Here is a 25,619-nt window from a genome sequence, read left to right as displayed (position 1 = left end):
CAGGAGCGTCGTCCGCTCCGCCTCCCACTTCTCCGGCTCTCTAGTTGACCGAGCAAACAAAAGGATAAGGACTAAAGAGAGTCCACGCTGGGCTGCTGGACTTTGGGTCCATTTGGACCTCGTAGTGGCCCAGCAATCCATCTCCCTTTTATCTCTTTCCATTTTTTCTTTTGTGTTTCCATTCTTTTATTTTTCAATTAGAAAATAAAGGGAAAAACCCCATAATGGACAACAGATTTCCTAGCAAACATATACGAAAACATATCTAGTGCAAACCACAACTTCGTGAAAATCCGTGCAAACCACGACAAAAAATCGTATAAATTCATAAAAAAAATCACACATCTAGATGATATGATGGTACACAATCTTATAAAATATCTTGTCCAAACTCGACTTCATCTGTGAGATATAAAAAGAACAAATTTCAAGCCAGGAAGTTGTCCAGATGATTTGTTAGAAATTTGTTATTTTTATATCTCACAAACAAAGTCGAGTTTGGACAAGATATTTTATAAAGTTTATATCATCATATCATCTACATGTGTGATTTTTTTGGTGAATTTAGACGACTTTTTTGCCATAGTTTGCATGAGTTTTCACAAAGTTGTGGTTTGCACTAGATATGTTCCCAACCTGTACCTACTATTTCTCTTAAAAATACTTAAATACGTTTTACTTTAGAACAAGATTAAAAAACTCCGCTGGCTCCAGCGGTGTTCACCGCCAGTAGGACCCTATTTGCCTCTCCGCCGGCTCCGCCACTCTCTCCAAGATGCCATTCATGGCGACGTCGAACGCGTCCTTGACAGTCTCGAGCTTGTATCTCGGGTCGGCGTACACCAGCCTCGGCACGAGCTTGATGACCTCCTCCCTCATCTACTCTATTGCCGGCGCCGGTATCTTCCTCAGCTCCGCCTCAACGCTCACGTTCCCCGAGCGCACGCTCTCTGCCGGTATGAACACCGAGTACGTGGCGTGGTCCTTGGGTAGGTGCCACCTGTACTGGAGGTACGCCGACCGCGGCTGGAAGAACACCGGGATGCAGCCGGCGACCATGGCGTCGAACGTCGACCGCCGCGACGCCGAGTCCCCCGGCGGCTGGAGGCAGAAGGTGGAGCTCTGGAACAGCACCATGATGTCGCCCGGGTAGTGGCACTGGGCGGTCCCGGAGGCGCACCCGAGCTGCCGGCACGCCGGCGACGCGCGGCACTGGTCCATGACCTGCGACCGGATCGAGCACGGGTCGCCTGGCCGCGCCGCGCCCACGAAGGACATGAACCACCAGCGGTCGGCGTTCCGGATCCTGTGCTGCCAGTTGAGGACGTCGGAGTCGGTGCGCGGGTGGAAGTAGGTCGGGTAAGGCACGGCCAGGTCGTTGCCCCAGCCCATGGTGGCCGTCTCGACGACGAGGAAGGTCATGTTCTTGACGGCCGGGAGCAGGAAAAGGTTAGTGCCCCAGGTGGCGTTGGGGTAGGCGTCGCGCCGGAAGTCCCACCCCGTCCGCCCCGCCACGAGGAAGTGGTCCCGGCCGCCGGCCCTGCGCCACTCGGGCCGCTGCACGAGCCAGCGCACCAGGTCCCGCGCGGCGGCGTCCCGCGCCGCGTTGTCGTACCCCCAGACGTGGCGGGCGAACTCGAAGCCGGCGTAGAACGGGACGAACACAGCGGCCGCCGCGGAGGAGTCGTTGGTGAGGCACCCGTACTGCCGCACCCGGGCGTGGATGATGGCGTCCAGCGCGAACTGGTTCGTGGCGTACCACCCGGTCTCGCCCGTGAGCGCGCCGCCGGAGAGCGGCCTCCCGAGGCCGGCGTTGCCCACGTCCTCGCACATGCCGGCCCACCGGTCGCTCGCCGCCGCGCAGCCGCGGAGGATGTCGGCGTTGAACCGCGGGGGCAGGTCGTGGATGTAGACGTACCGGCCGCGGCAGGGATCGCCGCTGCGGTTCCCGTCGGCCGCGACGAGCGACGCGGCGCGCCCCGTGAACGCGCGCCGGGCACGCTCATCATGGCCAGCAGGCGCAGGTAGAGCGTCAGGACCCACAACGCCGCGCCGGCGACGAGGAAGAAGCAAGGCCGGGAGACGCCGCCGGATTTGCTCATCGCTGCTGATGCGGGTTGCATTGGCTGCGGCCTGCGGTGCCGGTGCCTGGCTCGGAGTGGCTGTGCGTGCCTGGCGACCTCGAGCTCGAAGGCGCGCGCGCGTGATAAGCCGAGCGTTTGTTAGTGGCGGTGGTCGGCTAGCTGCTCGCTGGTGACTGACATGGAAACGATGGGGATCTCGAGCGAATCTATTCTATCTCCCACTGGATTACCAAATGGAGTAGACTAGTATAGTTTACAAAGATCGTTGTACCGATAGACTGGGTGGCTGTCTGGACTCTGGAGAAGCAAACCGGATCGGGGTGGTCGTTCCGAGCAGCTACCCACGTGCGTGCGAGTGTTCCAAAGCCAGCTCGACCGCCATGCCCGTCAACGGAAGTGTACACGCAGAATTAATGGCAGGGCATGCGTGGCTCTTGACATGAGATGCATCGCGGGGCCAATTGGGCAGTTTCTTTTCATCTTCATCAGATATTCAGATCTATGTGTGGAACATGGAGCAAGATTAAACTAATCTATGTGTGGAACGTGGAGCAAGATTAAACTACATATCTAGCAGTCAAAGAAGTTACCGGGATGACCAGTCTCAGGGAGAGTGTCACCGCAAACTCGCCATCCCCTTTCCTCATAGTGTTCATGTATGTGCCGGCTTGTCATGGGTATCGCCGACCATCGAGGAGGGGTTCTCGCCGAAGGGAATTTGGGGCCCGCCGGGCCCATCCAATTATTTTCACTGCTATTGTTAGGCCAGTTTCAGTGGGGAGTGTCATTGTACGGTTATCTAGACTGTGAACATATTCCACCGGTAATGACATTTCTCTCATATTTCATGACACTTTTTCTTCTCTCTCTTCTACCACATTAGCAAATTTAATGCTCATGACACTCCCACTGAGATTGGCCTTACGGGGACTGTGACAACTTGCTAAGATCTACTCCACACGTTGTTGATGTAAAAGTCAACACACTAGAATCTGAAAGACACTGTTCGCCAAGCTTCATAATACAAACCAAGTGTGCCGGTCAATCTGACCTGTTGATTGACAAGAAAACAGAGTAAACGTTAAATTCGAGGGTGTATCGGCTGGGTTTCCGAATAACCCTCACGCAACGTATCGGCAAGGAGCTGCCGATACAGAAAATGACAGATCGAACGGGATAAACAAGTATTAAAAGCGATATGCGGTAAATCGGCAAGAAGCTGCCGATATAGGTGGCAACAGACGGCTAGATCTAAAGCCGATATGTGCCAAATAACAATGCACAAACCCACGAATATATGGATCTGAGCAAAACTAAGCTTACAACTGATCTAAGCAGCTTTTCAAGATCTAAAGCTACAACAAAGGAACTGATAGCCGATTAAACAAATTGCTAGCTAGGTGGATTGTGAATAAATCTAGACGAGAAAATAGCGATGCGCCAGAGATCAAAGACTAGATGAATTCGATAACTTTTGAATAGATCTGAACGAAGCAACAACGATGCACCCGAAAGCTAAAGCTCAGATTTACTCGGTAAACGAAAAACTTACCAGCCGATCAAATCGCTCGAATGTGAGGCGTCCTTGATCAACTCGAAAGAACTCGCTGAAAAAGAAAATAGCGAAGCCGCCGACAGAAAAGTAAATTATAAGGAAAAAGTAGGATTTGTTTATTAGTTGTGTGACAAAACTTTTATAATGAATGAGAGTACATATTTATAGTTATTTATAGTCTGGACTAACTTTTCTCAAAAAAAAATCTAAACTAAAAAAATATTAAAATACTCGAACTCAAACTTCCCTTACGTAGAATTCTTACTAATTAAACTTCTTTGCCGATCCGTCCCAGGCTCTTGTATGTGCCGTATACATGTTGGCTTCTATGCTCCTTTATCTAATCAAACTAGCCTCCACGTGCACTTCGCAGGTAATCATCTCCACATATTTAATTATGGAAACCGGCCATAAGCTTTGCCTTCTGTTGCTACGTACATGTACCTTGTCAATACATACACATGCAATTTTTTTATCCTTTAGCTTCTCCCACACATGAAGCTTCCCTTCCTTGTCCTGCTTGCTAATCCGTGATTACCCGGCCAGATTAAGCTGAATAATTCCAATACTGCCATTCGATTAATGAAGACTCTTCACGTGATGTAACTAAGTATATGCATGTAAGTCTTATTAGCTTTTTGCCTTCAGATGTGGATTCCCATCTAGCAGACTTCCAGCTCCATCGACAATTGCTATCATATATCGGCTTTCAAGTCAACACAAATAGCCGATTGCTTCGTAATTCAGATAACATCAGACTTACTGACAAAATCCGGTGTCAACACAAGCCCCCCAGATTCGGAGTACGAATGCTTCATGCTTCGAAACTCTATAAGCTCGATGTCACCAATCCTATGGCCAATGTACCTTGTCTGACTATTCCATGAACTTTTGATCTTTCTAGTACTGCTGTTTCATAACCGATGATCCTTTTCAAGCTTTTTCTATCAAAAAGTTTTTAACCAATGTGGAAAATCAAATCAACTCTACTCTTCCCGCTAAATAACTTGGGTTTTTTTGAAAGATTTTTGAGTCAAAATATAACCTTGCTCCTCAAATGATTCTCTCGGACCGCTCAATATATATGATTCCTCACCAAGGCAGTGGGTCGCCTCTTTTCTCCCTATTTCTAATAAGGCTTTTTGGTGGAGCTCAGGATAGGTGATGAAGAGGTAGCATGCTTGCACTGCATATTTTGCAAAGTCAAAAACCGGACCCAATGGAGAAAACAAGTCATACAATCAGATCAAGATGTGTATGTGTGTGGAATTTTTCTGAATGGAACTCGCACCCCTTTCTGCATGACTCTATCTTTATTTTGAGATATGGGCTATCTTTCTTTTTCTTTTCTTCTTCTTTTCCCCTTTTTTTATACTTCTAGGCACCGATATACTCCCTTTTTTTTTGCATAGCTCATATCTTCTTGCAAGATGAATATAAAGAGTCATATTAAAGGGATGGATCATTTGTGGTGAATGGGAGGCAAATTTTTTGCATAACTTCCAGTGTAGAAGTCAACACATAAGTAGCCGAGTAGGAGGAAACATATGTGGAGTGTACATGATCTTGATCTTAAAAGCATGAAACGAATCTCACAAGGGTCACAAACAGTTTGACAATACTAAATGCAATCACAAGTAGCATATGTAAAAGATTTTTAAAGATATGTCAATATATAGCTCTGGTAGGAATTTCATATCATTAAGGAACTAATCTATTTTTATTTTTTTATTAAATACAATCCCTAAGTATTTTTGCAGTAAGAAATAAGGTTTCTTTGATCATACCAGCATCGGCAGTGGAGCGGCATTACCATGGTGAGTCCTTGTTGCTCAATAGTCATTGGCTGCAGCATAACCAGAGCACTAGCTGATCATCGGCTTCTTGTATCCCCGTTGGTTGATGTCTGAATCCTGGACCCCTTCCGGAGTTGCAATCATCGACCATAAGGTAGTAGCTCTACGCAACTTGCTTGCATTGGACTTCACCGGCATCAGCAGAATATTGTTGTTCCATCGAGCATGACACTCAGGCACCGGATTCTCATCTCTTCCGAATTATCTCCAGCAAGCCTGTGGTGGCGGCGGTGTTCCAGCGGTAGCATCATCCTGCTGCATCTTCATCTTCATCTCCCTTGGGGCTTATGGAGGTGCACGCATGTATACACATGGGATGGATGCATATAACCTGCCATTCATACACATGTGCATGCGACGAATTCTTGCCCCTTGCCATCGGCCGTGATTATTGGAGCCGATGCGCTTTAAGTTCTGAAACACTGCACACCAGATCATTGATCGTTGGCCTGAAGCAGAATGTCCTCGAACTAGCCGTGCACCGTAGCGTGTTGCTGCGGACAGTAAAATGATGACCCGCCGAGGGCACAGCACTGAATTGGCCGTTCTTGCTGGAAGGATCCTTTGGTGTTTGGCCGACGACAGCTCCTCAATCAATATGCCGGACTCCCTTCTGGACAGTATGCCGCAGCCGCACTCCAACGGTGGAAGAGTCTCTCCGGCTACTTGGTCTGTGAGCATGATGAATAATCCATAATTTAATACGCCGGAACCACAAACTCTAAAAGTCCATCGACCGTTTCTGCATTTTGTAAAACAATTCCGCTGATCCTTCTCAGGCAATGCAGTCAGGGAAAAAGGAGCCTCCCCGTCTGCCAACAGAAATAATATTTTGCCAATACGATCCGCGCCAGGGCTTCTTATCATGCAATGGCCAAAAAACCAATACATGTGCAGCCCCATGTCTTCTTAATCAGCTGCATACACAATTATAGCAGTTTCTATTGGTTCTTCCATATCATTCATCGGCCGTTAAATCCAGCAGGAAAACTGTCATGACAATGTCAAAGTGTAGTTATCAAAATGTAGTTATCAGCAAGGCCCATGAGCAAAATGCCAGAGAAGAACATGACGGCGAACTGACGATAAACTCCTTGCTATCGGCTACCAGTCATCTGCACATGTTAAGCCGATAATAGGACAATGCCTTGTACTTGGCATAAATTAGACGATCACGCAACATCTTGTAGAAATATTGGTGCATGTCGCTAAATCCCTTTCCATGTCAAGACTCTGCCCTTCCTTGGCATGTGGCAAGTCATTCTCTAATCTTCTACACAGTATCACATGTAGATGAATGCCAACAGAATCAGTTCTTCATACAGTCTGATAAATCGGCTGATGTCTCCAGTGTGGAAGCTATGGGAAAATTCTAACATTATCGATCATACCCGGCATCTCCATCATCCTCGCTCCACTGGCGGCTATGTGGATAATACCCGGCACCTCCAATAGCTTCGGAAGTCTGCTTGCCATCCTTCTAATCATCCCAAACATAACCCATATGCATCGACGTACATGGCCTTATGGATCTTCTTGGTGATACCAGTTATGATGAGGTGTTGGCGTCTACCAACATCACCAGTAATGACATCCGCAGACGCCAATTTGGGGTGGCAGTATTTTATGAACCATGAATAAATCCGCAAGCGCACGGAATATCACTGTAGCATTTTACCCGGGAGTATACCGGGGTGTCATTTATATTTCCGCAGGAAAGGCGATGAGTGAGAAGATATATAGATTAGTTGGTGAACTCTATCTAGATTGGATATTCTCATGCATAAACAGATGTAAGATAATAACATGGTAGGAGGTAGTGTGACACACACACAAACTACCCACTTAGATAAATAAAAAGATAAAAGAAAGATAAATGATGCTTTAGGCTGTGAGCAAGGTAAAAGTCAGAGATCGAGTCAGCTGTGCTAGGCTAGCTATATCTACACTTTCTCATTGGTTAGCTCGTCAGAGATTAAACTACACAATAGGGAGATTGCCATCGAAGTAACGGGAGGTGCCCATACACCCCGGCGACTTTATGTACCTCCTACCCCCATACCGAACGTGGAGGATTACTAAAAGGCTCGAACAGGGCTGTCACCACCTGCCGGCTACCTCTACAAATCGTGGGTATAGTTGACATCCAGCAACTATTAGCTAATCTAGACACCACGTCTACACTAGTAATGGATACTCTAGTGTTCCGCGCGGAGCCCCCACCCTTCGGATGGACAGACATCATACTAGAGCAATCATACGAATACTGGAGCAGTTGATAGAGTTCTAAAAACAAAAGACTAACCATCTCCAGCACAGGGCGATCATGCAATGCAAGTATTGAATAATTACGCAACCATGACAAGAAGCATCTACTCGATAACTCAGAATATACTTCAAACAGATATCGGTAACCATAGTCTAATTTTATTACAAATGACAAAATATTACAAGAGAGAGCTAGAGATGAACCCATACCAGACTCTCGAGCAACTCCGGCGACTCGATGACTCCTAGACTTCTCCTAAACTCCACTAAGCCTAAAGACTATGCAAGGAATGCAAGAGAGGAGATGAGAGGTGGTGTGTGTCCTATTCTCCACCCCCTTTGTATTTATAGCAGGGAGGCATGGGGTGAAGCCTTCACAACAGACGTAGGGGACCAATGGGGAGACGCCACGTGCCCTGGTTGAGACAGTGGGGCACACGGGCCAGGTCGGCCGACCAGGTAGGTCGGTCGGCCTGCCCGGGCCACCAACCGCCCCCAACTTCTTCTGGCAGGCTGTATTGGGCCTCCTTGTCTGATCCACATTGGGGTTGGCTTGTCTTGACTTGTTTGAATTGGGTTCTTGCATCACTTTTGGTCCATCTGAGCCTGAATCGGTGCTCTGATAATTTCTGTGATTTTATGTCAGGCCAACCTGCATATTAGCTTGAAAACACAACTTGCATATTCTAAAAGGTAAAGTGTGGTTTAGGGACTTTATTGAATAAGAATGCGTGTAAGAAATGCAAACTCTCATGATTTTCTGATCAAGTTGATGCCTAGAAATGGTCGTTAGTGAGTGTCAACATGAGGTCGCCGAGGTACAGGTGATCTTCGAATCAAGCTGAATGTCCAAGTCAAGCTGCAACAGAGTTCGATCCTTTAAAGATTCCCCTGCTTGAGTGTACACCGAAGGATGTTGTTCTAGTAGCCTCACAACATCACATATACTATATAGCCGATAACAAACATCCAATAAATTTATCGGCTGTATTAACACAAGAAGAAATAGGACAAGCAAAAGTCGTCTTGTTTTTGCTAATAATTCCTTTTCTTAATAAAATGTTCTCAGTCAAAAGCATCAAGAGTATATAGCCGATGCGAATGTAAATGATCTCTTTAGAAAATTTAAACGGTAGCATCGGCTCGTGAATAGGTACTGAAATAATTCCCTCCATTATGCGTCTTACTGAATGTTGGCAGTCCTTAGCCTCACAGAAGTGTACTAGTAATGACTCTTGTTTATCCAAGGGATATGACGGGAGTGAAGAGGTCCAGATAAGATAGGTAGAGGTAGTCTAACGTTGTCTTACTAACTACTCCTATCAAGAATACTTGACTTGTAACCTAATTGCTTCGGCGACTGGAAGAGGAAGGACTTCAGAAAAGGATGAGAGGGGAGTCCAACGGCAACCTGCAACTACTGCTATGAAAACACCCGAACGTGGTGGACTACGAAAGACGAACAGGGATGTCACCACCTGCCGCCTACCACAACGGTTCCGTGGGGTGGAACACAACCCAAGGTAACTATCAAGTCTAGGCACCGTGCCTACACTATCAAGTCATTGACTTCTGCCTCACGTTAAGGCAAGAAGAAACCCCAAATGGATAGAACTTGCTACCCACGCAGATAAGGGATCCCACAACTAGAGAGACCAAGTATTCAAGTACTAATAAAGTAAAGGAGAGAAAGCAATGTTACTGACAAAAGAAGAGGAAATTACTCGAACCGGAGCTTTATTCCTCGGAGGCACAAAGTTGGAGAGGGGCCGACACTCCGGCTCTTCTCCGGAATCTCACCTCGCCTCTCTCCCTATTTTCTAAGATATGTGGAGTGCTACGCTTCTCCTTAGACTTGCTTCAATTCTCCGTGCCTTGGAAGTGAGGTGAGGCTGCTATTTATAGTGCTTTGGGGTCGGTACTTGAGCCAATGCGTGGCTTGCACGCAGGTACTTCAGTTGCTTAGCTTCCATGCGAAGGACGTGCACGTGGTGTGAAAAAGTTAGACCGGCCGGCCTCTTGATCCACCGACTTTTGATCGAACGCCCAATATTCCTTCTTGCAACGTCGGTTGGAGCAACCACCAACTTGAATCAGTCCGATCGGCCGAAAAGTGAGGCCGGCCATCCTAGATGAGGCCAGCCGGCCTGGGATTTTCTCCCCAGGCGTTGGATCAACTGCCAATGTGTGATGGACGGTGCGGAGTTTCTCTTCCAAGGCGGTTTCCAGTCGGTTGGCCGTTATTCATGTGGAAGGTGGGCCATTCAATCCATGTGACAAACTCATCCATCCCTCCACTTGTCTTAAGCTTCATCCAATGGTTGGCATTGGTTCCTCTTGTGTTTCTTTGCATGTAGGTGCTGGTCCAACCTTGGATGATCAGCCCAACATCGAACGACCATTTTGGGAGCCCATTGGAGGGGCATATGGGGCCTTTCGGTCTTACATTCACTTTTGGCTTGCCTCCAAGTGTTTGGGGGTCCATTGGTGAGTCCCCAAGGCTACGAGGAAGAGTGGAGGGTCATTTGTGGAGGTGCCAGGCCGGCCGGCCTAAGTCACGGCCGCGTCGGTGATTTTCTCGGAGGCGTAATTTTTCCATCCGAACTCCGAATTGGGTTATCCAAGTGTCCATTTTGATCATCTCGATGAGCTCTTCGATATGGTTCTGTCAAATATGTTATTTGAGGAAATTTTGTACCATGTCCAAGTGTCATTTGTACCGAGACGTCTGAATGAACCTTCATTTGTATGGCCTCAACTGCTACTTCACCAATAATGGTATTTGTGCACCATTTTACCTATATTCCTTGCAAAACATGGTGGGAGACAAAACTCGTGGAACTCATCAGTTTAAATAGAACTTTATATCAAAACTTCTTCAAGTTCCCTCATTAATGGCAATGGTTGGCGGCCAAAATGAGTGTATAATGGCCGTCAACACTGAACAAAAACTGATAAGCCCTGATCTGTCACTGTGCCAATACACTGATCAACCATTTATTGTTATATTCTACATTGGCTGTCTAACGTGCAATGACAGAATAGGCAGCCGATGCACGGATGAGATAGACCTGGTGCTGTTTGCCAATCGTATCATCAGATGAGCCAATGAGAGTAACCTTCCAAGAATAAATACATGTCGACAAATTACTTGTGCCCTCCTATCGGCTCAACTCCAGCACTAGTGGCCGACGGGGACATTCGATACGTGATAGCACAGCCAAACATAATTAGCCATGTATTTGCATGTGTCCATACTTGCATGTCGAACTGAGCCATCTTCCATGCTGTAAATACTTGGCTTCTTTTTTTGCTATGGTTCTATATGTTGGTCCTCCGTGAATCTGATCGGCTGTTCAATCAGCAAAGGAGCCGATTAATACTATCCTTGGGAGCTTGAGCTGCATCAACGGGAGGTATAATCTGACATGTAGTCAATAAAACTATTCGGCTTTGTCAGACCCGGGGCAGCGGGACTGCTTATAGGCATAGAATGTTCTAGAGTAAGGGATAGCTCATGGATGTACCTTACCTCTTTTGTAACTACCCGAATAGGTGTAGAACTAGCTGTACTACAAAGGAAACTACCCGATTGTGTTGTAGTAGGACTCCAACTATACTCGGCTAGGACTTTCCATGTAACCTTGTCCCCCCGGGTATATAAGGGCAGACAGGGACCCCCTCAAAATATCATCAACACCTAAGGCAATACAAACAACTACACAGGACGTAGGGTATTACGCAACTCGCGGCCCGAACCTGTCTAAATCTTTGTGTTCCTTGCACCATCGAGTTCCAGAGCAGTCGATCCCTACCTACAAACCTTACTCCTAAGGGTATCCCTGAGCAGGCTTGGCGGTATACACCGATAGCTAGCGCGCCAGGTAGAGGACTCGGCGAGTTCATCGGCGAGTTCGATGGCTACTTTTGCTTTCAGCACCACGGCGCCTCCTCAAGGTGCCACCTTCGTCTTCGGCTCGTGGGTCTGCGTCGCCGATGGTTCGGGCGGCTTTGAAGCCACCTAACCAATCCACCCACGCTAAAGGCCTTCATGTCGGAAAGCTCCAACAACCTCGCCAGATCAAACGATCATGGCGTCATACTGCTTCCCGACTTCGCCAAGGAGATCGAAAGGAAACTCGAAGACAACTCGGGTTCCACTCGGACTCAGATTAATCTTGATCTGAGTTCCACTTGGATTGAGACTCCTCTTGTTCAACCCATCTTTGGGTTGCGCAACGCATCTTCTACTTATAAACAGATGATCGGATCCATATATGAAAATAGCTTGGATCATCTTCTCTACGTCGAAAACCACTCAGTCACCACTGGTCGGGAGGCACCCGTTTTCGATGTATACCCCGATCCAGTCGAGTCGTCTCACGACAGCCTGGATTTTATCACTAATGTGCTGTCAAAAATTCAACTCATGTCCTGCCAGGATCACACACTCGCAGAACTACTCGACAACCTTCGAGAAGTTGCCAGCATTGATGATCTTCTGTTCCAGCACGACACTCCCCTTGCAGCTGAGAGGGAAACTGGGTCTGGAGAAACCGTGCTAGCGGATTGGGAATCAGATCTAGAATGCTTCTCACCGAACGCCTGGTTTCTATCATCAACCAGCAAGGAGGAGGTGCTCCTAGCCAGCATGACCCCAACGAAGCCTTGGATCAGATTTTAGAAGACAATCTGACCCGAGATGCTCCACAAGATGAGGATGAAGCTACTCGCACAGCTCGCAGGGCAAGAAATCAATTCAAAGGAGAACGTTGGGCTCGAGCTGCCGAGTGCGCTCGCCTTCCCCCGCGCAACCTCAACAACGAGTTTAACAACGTCGTGGGTCCAATCTTCACTACTCTTATCGCTGCAATGACAGAAGCAACCCTGCGACTCATGCAGATGCCTCAGAACCCGGAGATGGAACGTGTCATACACCTCGCCAAAAATGCCGTCGAACAACTCGAAGACAAAATCCATTGTCCTCGCTTCACGGCACTCGGCCGAGAGCTACCGCAACAGTCATACCTCAAGTAAGCCGTACCCCCGGAGGCCATCACCGTCAACAACAGCTGGAGCAACAAAATCAAAGAAACCAAGAGGACCAAGGGGTCGCAAGCATCCATCGCCCCAGGGGTGGCCAACCACCGGCAAACCAAGCTCCTGGGCCTCAACCAAGTCGCAACAACAACCGCGGGCACAACAGGGAAGAAGTAGCCGATTCCATAGTGGACGCACGGGACATCATCAACGCAAGACGCAGATCGCAGCTTGCAGACAACTCCGATCGCTTCCAAGCCCTCAGCAGAGTCTTCGACAACGTCGAGTACCCGAAGGACTTCAAGCCCACGAACATCCAGAAGTACGACAGTAAGCAAGACCCTGCTCAATGGTTACGTTTATACTCGACCGCTGTTAGTGTTGCAGGAGGAGATACCAACATCTAGGTCCTCTACTTCCCGATGGCCCTGGAGCCCGCACCCCTCACGTGGCTCGAGAGCTTGGCATGCGAATCCATACACTCATGGGATGATCTCAAGAAGGCCTTCATCGACAACTTCCAAGGGTTGCTACATCGAGTAGCTACTCGACACGCCTTGTTGATGTGCAAGCAGGAGCAAGGCGAATCGATCAAATCCTACACCAAGCACTTCTTCGACACAAGAGCCACCATACCCAACGTCGCCGCCGCCGCCGTCATCGTCTACTTCCAGAGCGGCATTACTGTCCAGTCTCTATACTGTGACTTCGGGCGCAATCGCCCCAAAATGGTAGTAGAGCTACGCGACATGATGCAGCACTGGGTGGATGAAGAGGAGCAAGAGCGCAGCCGTTTCCCGCGTCGTAACAACGACAACAACGGGAAGCATCACAATGACCGTGGAGGGCCAACAACCAGCGGGATCCCGTGCGTAAGTGCAAGCCTGATGATACTGTCAGTACCATGGATTGCACTCTGCGTGGTAAGAAGAATGAAAAGCCGCAGGATCAGTTCGACAAGATCCTTCACAATAAGAGGTGCCCAATACATCCCAAGAGCAACCACTCGATGTGGGAGTGCACGATCCTGCGCAAATCTTTTCAGTCAGCACCGGCAGATGCTCATAAGAAAAAATAGAACAAGGACGACGAAGATGACAAGAAAGACCCCGATGGGTTCCAATAGCTGCAAAACGTTGTCAACGTCATATTTGGAGGAGATCCCAGCTTCTCCAAGCGAGCCTAGAAGCTTATACTCAGAGAAATTCTCTCAGTTGAGCCAGCAATTCAGAGGCCATTAAAATACAGCAAGGTCCCCATCACCTTCTCCAGGGATGATCAATGGACCAGCTTCTCTGAACCTGGAAAATTCCCACTGGTACTCGATCCAGTTGTCCAAGGGTCCAAGCTCACGTGAGTACTCATTGACGGTGGAAGCGGGCTCAATTCGATCTTCGCTAGTACACTGGCCAAGATGGGTCTCAACTACATGAGCCTACTCACCCCAAGCAAGGCCCCGTTCTACAGCATTGTTCCTGAAAATTCTTCTACACCGATCGGCTCGGTTACTCTTCCAGTCACATTCGGTACAGAGCAAAACTTTAGGACAGAGTACATCAAGTTCGAAGTAGCCGACTTCTATTCTTCCTACCACGCCATCCTGGGAAGACCTATGCTAGCCAAATTCATGGTAATACCACATTATGTGTACCTGCTCCTCAAGATGCCAGGCAACACTGGAGTACTTTCCCTGCGTGGAGACCTCCTCAAGTCCTTCGAGTGCGACAAGGAAGCAATAGATCATGCTTCCACAATTCGAGTTCCTAGCTCTGTCAGTGAAATACTCGCGGCCGCCAAGGAACTCTCTCTCAACAAGGACTCATTGCCTTCCAAGAAGTCAAATCAGTCGTCGGTTAAGCCAACCGATGACGTGGGCACCAAGACTATTTGGTAAGAAGGAGATGACTCTAAAACTGCCATCATCGGAGTTGGCTTGGGCGACAAATAGGAACTCGAGCTCGTCAACTTCCTTAGGGCCAACCGAGACATATTCGCGTGGAAGCCAGCAGATATGCCTGGGGTGCCCAAGGAGTTGATCGAGCATGCCTTGAAAGTTGACCCCAAAGCCACTCCAAAGAACAATGGCTACGGTGTTTTTCTCTGGACAAGCGAGAAGCCATCAAGAAGGAGCTGGCGAAACTACTCATAGCAGGGTTCATCAAAGAGGTCTATCATCCCGAATGGTTGGCCAACCCTGTACTCGTCCAAAAGAAAAACAACAACGAGTAGAGGATGTGCGTTGACTACAACGATCTAAACAAGCATTGTCCAAAGGACCCTTTCGGGCTACCCCGCATTGATCAAATAATCGACAACACGACAGGATGCGTCCTGCTATCCTTCCTCGACTGCTATTCAGGCTATCATCAGATTGCCTTGAAAGAAGAAGACCAAATCAAGACAGCATTCATCACCCCTTACGGGGCATACACCTACAAGACCATGTCCTTCGGGCTGAAGAACGCTGATGCCACCTACCAGCATGCGATTCAGCTGTGCTTTGCTGATCAGCTACATCGCAATGTTGAAGCCTATGTTGACGATGTTGTTGTCAAAACCAAGACCCAGGATCAATTCATTACTGACTTGGAAGAAACCTTCAACAGCCTCCGGAAATTCCGTTGGAAACTCAACCCAACCAAGTGTGTCTTCGGCGTACCCTTTGGAAAACTACTCGGATTCATCATCAGCAACCGAGGAATCGAGGCTAATCCAGAGAAAATCAGTGCTATCATGGCTATGGATCCTCCAGCTACCATCAAGGACGTCCAGAAGCTTATTGGCTGCATGGCAGCCTTAAATCGGTTCTTGTCCAGGCTTGGTGAACAGGGCTTACCCTTCTTAAAGCTCCTCAAGTGACAAGACAAATTCGAGTGGACTACAGAAGCCGCGAAAGCACTCGAGAACCTTAAGCATCATCTCCAGTCATCGCCAATTCTTACGGCTCCACTACCGGGCGAGGAACTACTCCTCTACATCGCTGCGACTACTCATGTGGTCAGCACCGCGATAGTAGTCGAATGTCCGGAGGAAGGCCACGCTTACAGCGTGCAGAGACCAGTCTACTTCATCAGCGAAGTATGCTCTGAATCAAAAGTTAGATATCCATCAATTCAGAAAGTTCTATATGGAATTCTAATCACCTCAACGAAGCTTCGACACTATTTTGATGAGTACAAGATCTCAGTAATAACTGACTTCCCATTGGTGGACATACTCCACAACCGGGATGCCACCGGATGAAGTGGGCAGTTGAACTGGGAGCCTTGGAAATCAACTTTAAGCCAAGAACAGCAATCATGTCACAAGCACTAGTCGACTTTCTAGCTGAATGGCGGGAAATCAAATCCCAGCACCTCACAACATTCCAGAGCATTGGGTAATGTACTTTGATGGCTCACTCAAGCTTGACGGAGGCGGCGCGGGAGTCTTGTTCATCTCCCCCAAGGGAGAACAATTGAATTATGTGTTCCAAATCTTGTTTAAAGTCTCCAATAATGAAGCAGAATATGAGGCACTGCTACACAGCCTTCGACTAGCAGTTTCTCTCGGCATCAAGCGACTACTTATTTACGGCGATTCTCTACTCATCGTCCAGCAAGTAAATAAAGAATGGGACATCAACAAGAACACAATGGATGCATACGTTGAAGAGATCAAAAAGCTCAAAAACAAGTTCTCAGGATTGGAAATCCACCACGTAGATCGTGACAACAACGTGGGAGCCGATGTCCTCTCCAAACTTGGATCTACTCGAGCAGCTGTTCCGCCGGGAGTCTTTGTTCACGAACTTCATCATCCATCAGTCAAAGTACAAAGCCAACAAGGTACTGACGCGGAGGCCTTGGCCACAGTCAGAGAAGTACTGATGATCGAATAAGACTGGCGGATTCAGTTCATTGACTTCATCAAGGAGTTCAAGCTTCCACCACATGTCGATGCCAAGAGCGCTGAAGCTGCCTGCATTATCAGGCGTAGCAAGGGTTTCGTCCTTGTCGGCGACAACCTCTACAAGCGCTCTGCCTCTGGCATCCTCATGAAATGTGTTACCCTCGAAGAAGGCAAAGACATCCTCAGGGAGATACATGAAGGAGTCTGCGGAAATCATGCCGCATCACGGACACTAGTCAGCAAGGCTTACAGATTACGGTTTTTCTGGCCAACAGCTGTTTCAGACGCAGAAGACCTTGTCAGACGATGTCCTGGTTGCCAATTCTTTGGAAAGAAGACTCATGTCCCAGTACATAATCTAATAACAATCCCTCCATCGTGGTTGTTTGTCTGTTGGAGTTTGGACATGATCGGACCATTAACCGTAGCTCCAGGAGGATTCAATCATGTGCTGGTAGCAGTCGACAAGTTGACTAAGTGGATCGAGTACAAACCCATTGTCAAGATCTCATCAGATAGAGCAGTGGATTTCATCTCTGACATCATTCACCTGTTTGGATTTCCTCACACCATCATCACAGATCTTGGCTCTAACTTTACATCGCAGTCCTTCTGGGATTTCTGCGACAATTCCTGCATTGAGGTCAAGTATGCTTCCGTGGCTCATCCTAGAGGAAATGGTCAAGTACTCGATGGCTTGAAGAAGAGACTCTACGACACCAACTCCAAGAAAGGTGGCAAGTGGATTCAAGAATTACCTCATGTGATCTTGGGGCTACAAACGCAGCCTAGCAAAGCAACTGGATAGTCTCCCTTTTTCCTCACCTACGGGTCATAGGCTATACTACCCGCGGATAACATGTGGAAATCGCCAAGAGTAGAAGCCTATCAAGAAGGAGAGGCAGATGAAGCCCGACAACTTGAGTTAGATTCAGTCGAAGAAGCCAGGATCAATGCTTTGACCCAATCGGCTAGATACCTTCAAGGAGTCAGATGCTACCATGTTCGCAATGTGCAGCAAAGATCTTTCAATATAGGAGATCTAGTTCTACGAAGGATTCAAGATGAGACAGGACTGCACAAGTTAAATTCTAGATGGGAGGGACCTTTCATCGTGTCTAAGGTCACAAGACCCGGATCATACAGAATCACTGATGCAGATGGTAATGAGGTACCCAATTTCTGGAACATTGAGCACTTGCGCAGATTTTATCCTTGATCCAAGTAACTTGGTGATGTCAGATTGATCTCTTGTAACACTCCAATTTAAATTTCAGCATTTAATAATAAATTTAATTGGTTTAATAAAATTTCTAAGGTTTATTTTTCTTAGCCTTGCATTTAATTGTAATTTATTTCATAAGGAATTAAAATTTATTTTAGGTTCAACATGTTTGTGCATTCATGCTTGTGCATAGTTTTATTTTGGTTGAGTGCTTAGTGTTTGAATTCAAATTTCATTTGAATTCAAATTAGTTTGAGTTAGTTTGAAAAAAAAGAAAAGGAAATAGAAAAGAGGAAGAAATAGAAAACCCAAACCAGCCCAAACCTGTGCTCGGCCCGAACCACTCCCTCCTTCCCTCAAGCTCGCGGCCTCCCTCTCCATCTGGCCCAAATCCCAGCACCCCGACCAGCCCGCTTCCTCCTCCCGTCCCTCTCGCACGGCCCATGCCGCGTGCACCGGCCCAACAGCCGCTTGCGTAGCAAAGCCCGTTCCCCGCACGGCCTACCTTTGACACCCACGCGCGTGCTAACCGCTGAGCTGCCGGCCCCACGCATCAGTTCTTTCCCCTTCCTCCACCCGCAATCTCCGTGCCGAGCGCCCCCTACTCCGCCTCGCCCGACCCCCGCTGCCTCGTGGACCTCCACGACCCCCGCCGGCCGACCAGTCAGCCGCGTCCCGGCCTTCCAGAAGCTTCACTGAGCCTGGGATCACGTCGAGATGTTGGCGTGATCCGCTTTCACCGCGCTGCGCCCGCGATCCTCGCCGGCCTTCCTTTCGGAGCACGCACGCCCAAGATCCCAGCTCCACCTTTAATTGGCCCCGCGCACCTCCCTGAACCCTACCACGCCTTGCCAAGCTCACCACCGAGCTCCAGCACCACCGCCGCCCTGCTCCGCCGTGCAGAGCTCTTTGCGCAGCCGTGCCCACGCGCACCCAGGCCACCTCCACCCCTGTGAACCACCGCAGAAGCTCCGCCGAGCGTCCAGGAAGCTTCCCGAGCTGGCCATCCTCGACCCCGAGCCGTGCAGTGCCGGAATTTCACCGCGATGCCGCCACAGGTGAGTCGGTCCGCCGTGACAATTCCTCACCGCCGGTGGTTTCCCGACCTCCCTGACCCCCGTGGCACCATCGCAGGATAACCTTGAGCCGAACTGTGGAGCCCAGAAGCCGGAGCACCCCTGCAATAGACTCATGTGCGCCGAATCATCCTGGCCTGAGCCCTCGGTAAGCTCCAGCCCATTTCCCCAGTCCTTTTGGCGCTAGAACTTGTAGGCCGTAGCCCCTGGAGCCCTTAGAACATCGCATGCCGGCGGGCGCCGCCGCGCAGATCCGCCCCCTTCACCGCGCACGCCGTTTCGAGCCCCGAGCCGCCTCCTTGTTGCCTCCAGTGGATCACGCATGGCGTGAGGAGTGTCCCCGACCCAAGCTTGCTCTGTTTTGACCCCGGGAAGGCCGAGTTCCTCCTACTCCGGCGAGTCCCCGCCGCGGGAACTCGACTCCGGCGACCCAGCGCCGCCGCCCGCATTCCCTTTTGACCCGAGCCGACGGATCTTGATCCAACGGCCAGAAACACCCAAGCCCAAGTCAATCCAGGCGGATAACGGTCAGCCCTGGTGTTTTTGCTAAAGAACCTCTGCGCTTTCTGAGAATCAACCCGCCGTCCTAGCCCGTTCAAAAATAATTCCAGAAAGACCTAGTTTTTAATGTTTAGGCCCCTGACCTTTTTAAAAATAGAACCTGCAGTCCAGACCTGCTGGTTTTACACGTTAGACCCCAGATCTATAGTTTAATTACATATAGGTCCCTGGTTTTTGCAGAAAACCCCTGGAAACTCTGTTTTTCTTACAGTTTAGCCCCTAGATCTTGTTTTAAGCCTAGTTTTCGCGTTCTAGCTCCGTTTTAGGTGTTCTTTATATCCACGCGATCGTTGTAATGCGTAGAACAGTTCTAGCTTAGTTTTGTTTACTGTTTTTATGTATTGTTGTACTATTTCTTAGTGTTTGCCTTTGTTTGCATGTATGTGTATGTGCTGGACTTGTTTTTGGTGTTGTGATCGCGAGTAGACGTTGATCCATCTGAGGAGTACCAGGAGCCATCTTCAGAGCAGTTTGAGTAGCAGGAGAACTTTGAGGAAGGCAAGTATAATATGAAAACCACCTATCACTTTTAAATACAATTTCATATTGCATTTTAACATTGTATGCCTATAAGGACTTTCCTAGCCACTTTATTACCTTATATATATATACATATCCCTTGGGTTGCATTTTGGTTAGTTGTGCTAGGTGTCGCGCTATAACACACTTGGTCCTTTTTAATTAATTTGATTAATGGTATATGCAACTTAATTCTGGGAGTGGCCCGTTTGAGTGGCTCACGTCTCGTTAAAAAGTGGTTTTTTTCTAGAAACATGGTTTATGGGTCCAACACGGTGCTTAGTGCTGGGTTGGCCACTCTCCCTAAGGACCGGTTCATAGAGCGACAACCTGGGACAACAGCGCTACCACAAGACTGGAATGGGACGGTCTTGGCTTACTAATTAGGTCTTTTTGGTTTGGAGTAACTTACCTGTGGGGAAAGGGTGGTAAGCTTCTATGGCCCTCGTACTGAGTGGCCTCATCTGTGCTTTTGTGTCTTGACGCCCACTAGACCTGCTCCATAGTTGCCGATCCAACCCTCGCGGTTACTCCTTACCAATGAGATTCTTTGTAAAGGCCTCGTAGTGAGTTTGCTAGTCATCTCACCTACGGAAGTGTGATGAACAACTAGCGTAGCTCACGACTTATGGGTAAAGATGTGCAACCTCTGCAGAGTGTAAAACTGGTATACTAGCCGTGCTCACGGTCATGAGCGGCCCAGATCCTCCTTTTGATTAGTGGGGTTATCTTCCTTTGATTAGGGGGGGTTCCCCGGGTGGTTTGGTTTGGTTCTCAGTAGTATCATAATTAATTCTGATTAATTACTATGTAACTGGGGTATGGTAATTCATCAACTTGTAGTAAATAGCTTTAATAAAATTTTGCCAAGATTAAAAGCTAATGCAGTTAAGTCAGCCATCCTTAGAGTCTCATAGTTTGTGTTATACTTGTTGAGTACAAGTTGTGTACTCACTCTTGCCTACTCTACTCTTTTCCTCTTGTTCTCTTTGGGGATACCCTACTGCTGCTCAGTTCCCGGCGATGCGGAGGAGTTCACTCGGATCTACTAGGGGTACGAGGACTTCTAGGCATTCGTCTCCCAGTTGACGTTCCTGTGGCGCCCAGCTTCCGAGAGTTCCGTACCCGTTTTACGCTTCCGCATACTCTGTATCAGACATTTTGTCATTAATGTAATAAATAACATTCGTACTCACTTTATTATATCTTTTTACGTGGTATGTGATGTGATATACTGTTCATTCTATTGTATATACGTGTGACTTGATCCTGGCACGTATATGATTGCTCGGTTTATGTCCTTTTATAAACCGGGTGTTACATCTCCTTAATAAAGCAAGGGTTCCCATCAACTGTTCGACTACATTAAAGGCAGTTTTCAATCTGACAGTGTCATCTTGGACTACTCTTCAAAGAGTTTTTCCAACCAGCATAATCTTCACAGATTCATACCGACCTGGATAACCTATTCAGGATAGCTTACACAGTTTTCCGTCAGGATAACTATACAAGCCATATCCTTCTCCTCAATACAAGGACACAACCTACTCGCTAGCTTGAGAAGGTATATGGATACCTTTACTAGTTTGTCCGACTTGGGTAGCTCGACGGAGTTCATCCTAACAGGTCAACTATAAGGAACTCCAGCCTTGTGTTAAAGGCAAAACTACTCACTAGCTCGAGTATATTATGGATACTACTACATTTTGTCCTTCTGGGGTAACCCGACGGGGTTCATCCTAACCGGTCAATCTTAGTAAGTTACTCCAAGTCTATAAGTTAGACACCCTATTCGCTAGCTCGAATAGGTATTGAATATTTTTGAGATGGTTTCATCTTGGATAACTCGACGGGGTTCATTCTAACAGATTTATCTTAAAAATTACTCCAGTCCTTGGCCAGGACACCCTACTCGCTAGCTCGAGTAGTTTCTGGATATCTCTACAAAGTCTTTCTATCTGGATAGTCCGACGGGATTCATCCTAACTGATCAACTATAGAGATTACTCCATATGAGCATTCTACTCGACTACTCGAGTAGTTGGTATTTATCCTACGGTATCAGATCAAGATTTTGAAGACACACCAACAGGATAAAATCAATACATACAAAGACAAGATCTTACAGAAGATGGCAAGAGCTATTACAGGCAGACTATTCTGCCAAGTTCATCAAAATCTCCTCAGCAATCACTTCCGACTCTTTACAATAGCTCTAGAATTTCTCATCAGAACAATCAGGAGCTATTCCTTTAGCTATGGGAGCTAAGTTATGCTGAGGTTAGTAAGATTTTACAATTCCAATCATGTGGGATAGATAATTCTTGGAGGTGGCCGTCATGACGTCGAAGAATTTCTTGGGAGCCTTTCTAAGCGCTCTACCAAAGACTTACCACTCGACGACCCTCTTCAGAGTCTACCATATCCACAATAACCTGAGCTGCTGCTACTAGTCGAGTATGGTCACTCGAAGAGCCTGATAGAAGGATATCTTAATGATTATTCAAATCATTGGCGATGCAATATCAAGATAGGGATCCAAATACTCACAGGCTTGAGCAATCCCTAATTGTTCTTGGAGTTTGGTTATCTCCTCCTCAAGGCTCTTGATCTGGTGCTTCATTGCACAAAGTTCTACATGATGCTTTTGGTTTGCTTCATACAGCTTGTTCTGTGCAGCAAGAGATTCATCAAGACGTTTGGCAATTAGTGCATTTTGCTGTTCCAAGGTCTTCCGATTGTCAATAGTCTTATACAAAGCATGTGACTTCAAGAAAGACCGATTGGCAACTTCCTATAAAATACAAAGCAAGATTGGTCAGATGTCTCCAACTACTCGACAAAGGCAAGTAGCAGCAGAAGAAGGTTTACCTTGGTATATTTAAAGCTCCATTGCATGTAATCTGCGAGCTTCTTCACATTGTCTATAGACAACAAGGGATCATAAAAGAGTTCCTTTCCCAATTCCTCCTGGGTAGACTGTGGCAAAGACTGAAAGGGTACCAATCGAATAGTAGGAGTCTTTGATCTCTCAGCTCCACTACTGTCAATTCCATTAGCATTTGAGGTACCTTCAGTAGTAGCAGAAGCAGTAAGCTTGGATGCTTTAGGATTTTGCTCATTTGATGTCCCAGGCATATCAGCTTTTGATAAGTTGGCAGTTGAGCTCTCGATCAACTCAATTACTGATGACTCGGGGGCTGATCTAGTAGTTGCTTCTGGACCACTCTCCATCTAGTTGCGGAAGTCTTGAATCTGATCCTTCTCATGTGTTGGAAGATATTGGATCCTAGCCAAGCAAGATTCAAAATAAGAAAGCTGAGGCGAATTAGATCTAAAATTTTAAGATCAAATTCTTACTGGCCACTGTCGATACGGGGTATTTTCTTCTGTAACAAAGCTCCAGGAGCTGCCTTCCGATTTTATCATCAGAGGAAGCAGCATTTGTTGACATTTCTAAGCACAATTACTAGGAACGGGGTTTTCAAGCTCGTCCCCGGCAACGGCGCCAGAAATGCTTGTTGGCATTTCTTAGCATCGTCACTAGGAGGGGTTAGGTCCTAGCAATGCCGCCAAGGGAATGCCGTGTTGGTATGTCTTAACGTTTATAGAAGGATCCGCAAGCGCACGGATATATCGTTGTAGCATTTCACCAGGAAGTATTCAGGGTATCGTTATTTATATTTTTCCAAGGGATGGCTAGGTTGTGTAAAGTTTATTTACTAGTTCCATAACCATGACACGTATGAAGTAAGATGAAGACCACTGACTTATGCAGGGGTAAGTGATAAATAATGGATAATCAAGGGTAATGTGACACACACAGAACAACCAACTCTCATGAATAAAGAATAAACAAGCAATCCTAAGGTTAGTGGAAGCATAGGCACAGATCCTAGTATACTATTCATGTTAGTAGATAAGTTATGTTAGCCACATGCTTAGAACTGCAGGTGCCGGGAAATTAGGGACATCGGGGAGAATGACCCGCATTGGAGAACATCCAGTCCCGTTTCATCTTTGCATAAACTCCTACATGATACCCAAACATCGGGGAGTACGCTAACCGAGAAGCAGCTTCCCGGTGGACCGACAGGGCTGTCACCACCCACGGTCTACCCAGTCACACCGTGGAGCACCATCATATCCGAAGGATCCCGCATACCCGGGCACCATGCCCGCATATGAAGTCACTACCCTAGCACCCCCGAGTCCCCCACCCTTCGGATGGACAGATAAGATGCTAAAGCAAGCCCGAAAGCACAACGAACCGATATCCTTACCTAGATCATCTGGTCTAAGCAAGCAACTAATATAACTTGATAAAGCACAGATCAAGTCTAAGCAAGCTATGAACATAGCAAGATAACCGAGAACAAACTCAGAATGAATAGCATAACAAAAGTCGGAATACAAAGCCATACCAGATGCCGAGGATTACTCGCCGATCCCGAGGACGACTGGATTCGCTAAGGAGATGAAGTACTAGCCTAGCTCCACTACCCTAAGGAGTACAAGACACAAGAGAGTGTGAGAGAGAGGCCTTCAAGTGGTGTGTGTGGTGAGAGTGGTGGGAGGCCCCTTTTATAGCTTGAGAGGTCCGTTCCCGCCATCTCTATAGATGGAAACATGCCTAACTGACCTCTAGAGGATAAGATCAGTCTTCCCACCAAAACTCAGCCTGTGTGGCTGCCAGGTGGGGTCGGCCGAACCCCCCTACCGCCTCTGGCCACCGTCCTTCTCTAGTACACTGGCTGGGGGGTCCTGATGTCAGATGGTCGGTGCTGGGGCTTGGTTGGTCAGTTTGGTCTAGTTTGTGGGCCTCCTTTTGTATGTGTTACGCCGGATGCGATCGTTTGCGACTTTGTCTGCGTATTCGTCGTGTTTTCTTCTTATTCCGGACTTATGCTCCTAAAATCATAAATCTTCTAAAACAACTGTCGAGCTAGGTTAGTGATACAAATATGTGGGTAAGAGGTATAGTTTTCCTTCTTTTATGATTATAGTTGACGGTCATATTTCGCACTTAACGACCGTCAACAACACCCCCAAGTTAGCCTTTTGCTCGTCCCGAGCAAAACAAGGCGCTCGTTGTTGATCAGGAGTTGCTACAATGTTGAATTTCCAACTTATACTTAGGCACAATTGAATGCTTCTTACCTTGATTTTGAATAAGTTGGCTTTTGTTCTTACCTCTTACCTTACTCCTGTGGAGCTTATAATTTCACCTCATCTTTGGCGGTTGAGAGTCAGAACGATATCATAGAGTGCTCATATTTCTTTCTCTTTAGTTCAACCGTCAATCCAGAGATTTTGTAAGGTTTTTCAAAAGAAATTTATAAAGTTCCTCGGGCGATCTCTCAGATCGCTCAATGTGTATAATTCCTCACCAAGGCTTTTATTGTGCCTTACTTCCTCAGCCTATCTCTAATGGCTATTTTTGTGGAGCTGTAGGTATGGAGGATTGAAGGCATACCTACTTCTCATATTTTTGCTAAGTCAAAGACCGGATCCAAAGGAGAAACAAGTCATAATCCTTGATCA

General features: G+C 47.5%; 1 pseudogene; it reads right to left on the bottom strand.

The window, feature by feature from the left end:
- Positions 1 to 638: 638 nt before the first annotated feature.
- Positions 639 to 23,309, bottom strand: LOC120688892 (annotated as a pseudogene).
- Between the last annotated feature and the right edge of the window lie 2,310 nt (positions 23,310 to 25,619).

Source organism: Panicum virgatum, chromosome 9N (assembly GCF_016808335.1).
Source record: "Panicum virgatum strain AP13 chromosome 9N, P.virgatum_v5, whole genome shotgun sequence".
NCBI lineage: Eukaryota > Viridiplantae > Streptophyta > Magnoliopsida > Poales > Poaceae > Panicum > Panicum virgatum.
This window is presented reverse-complemented; position numbering and strand designations above follow the sequence as displayed.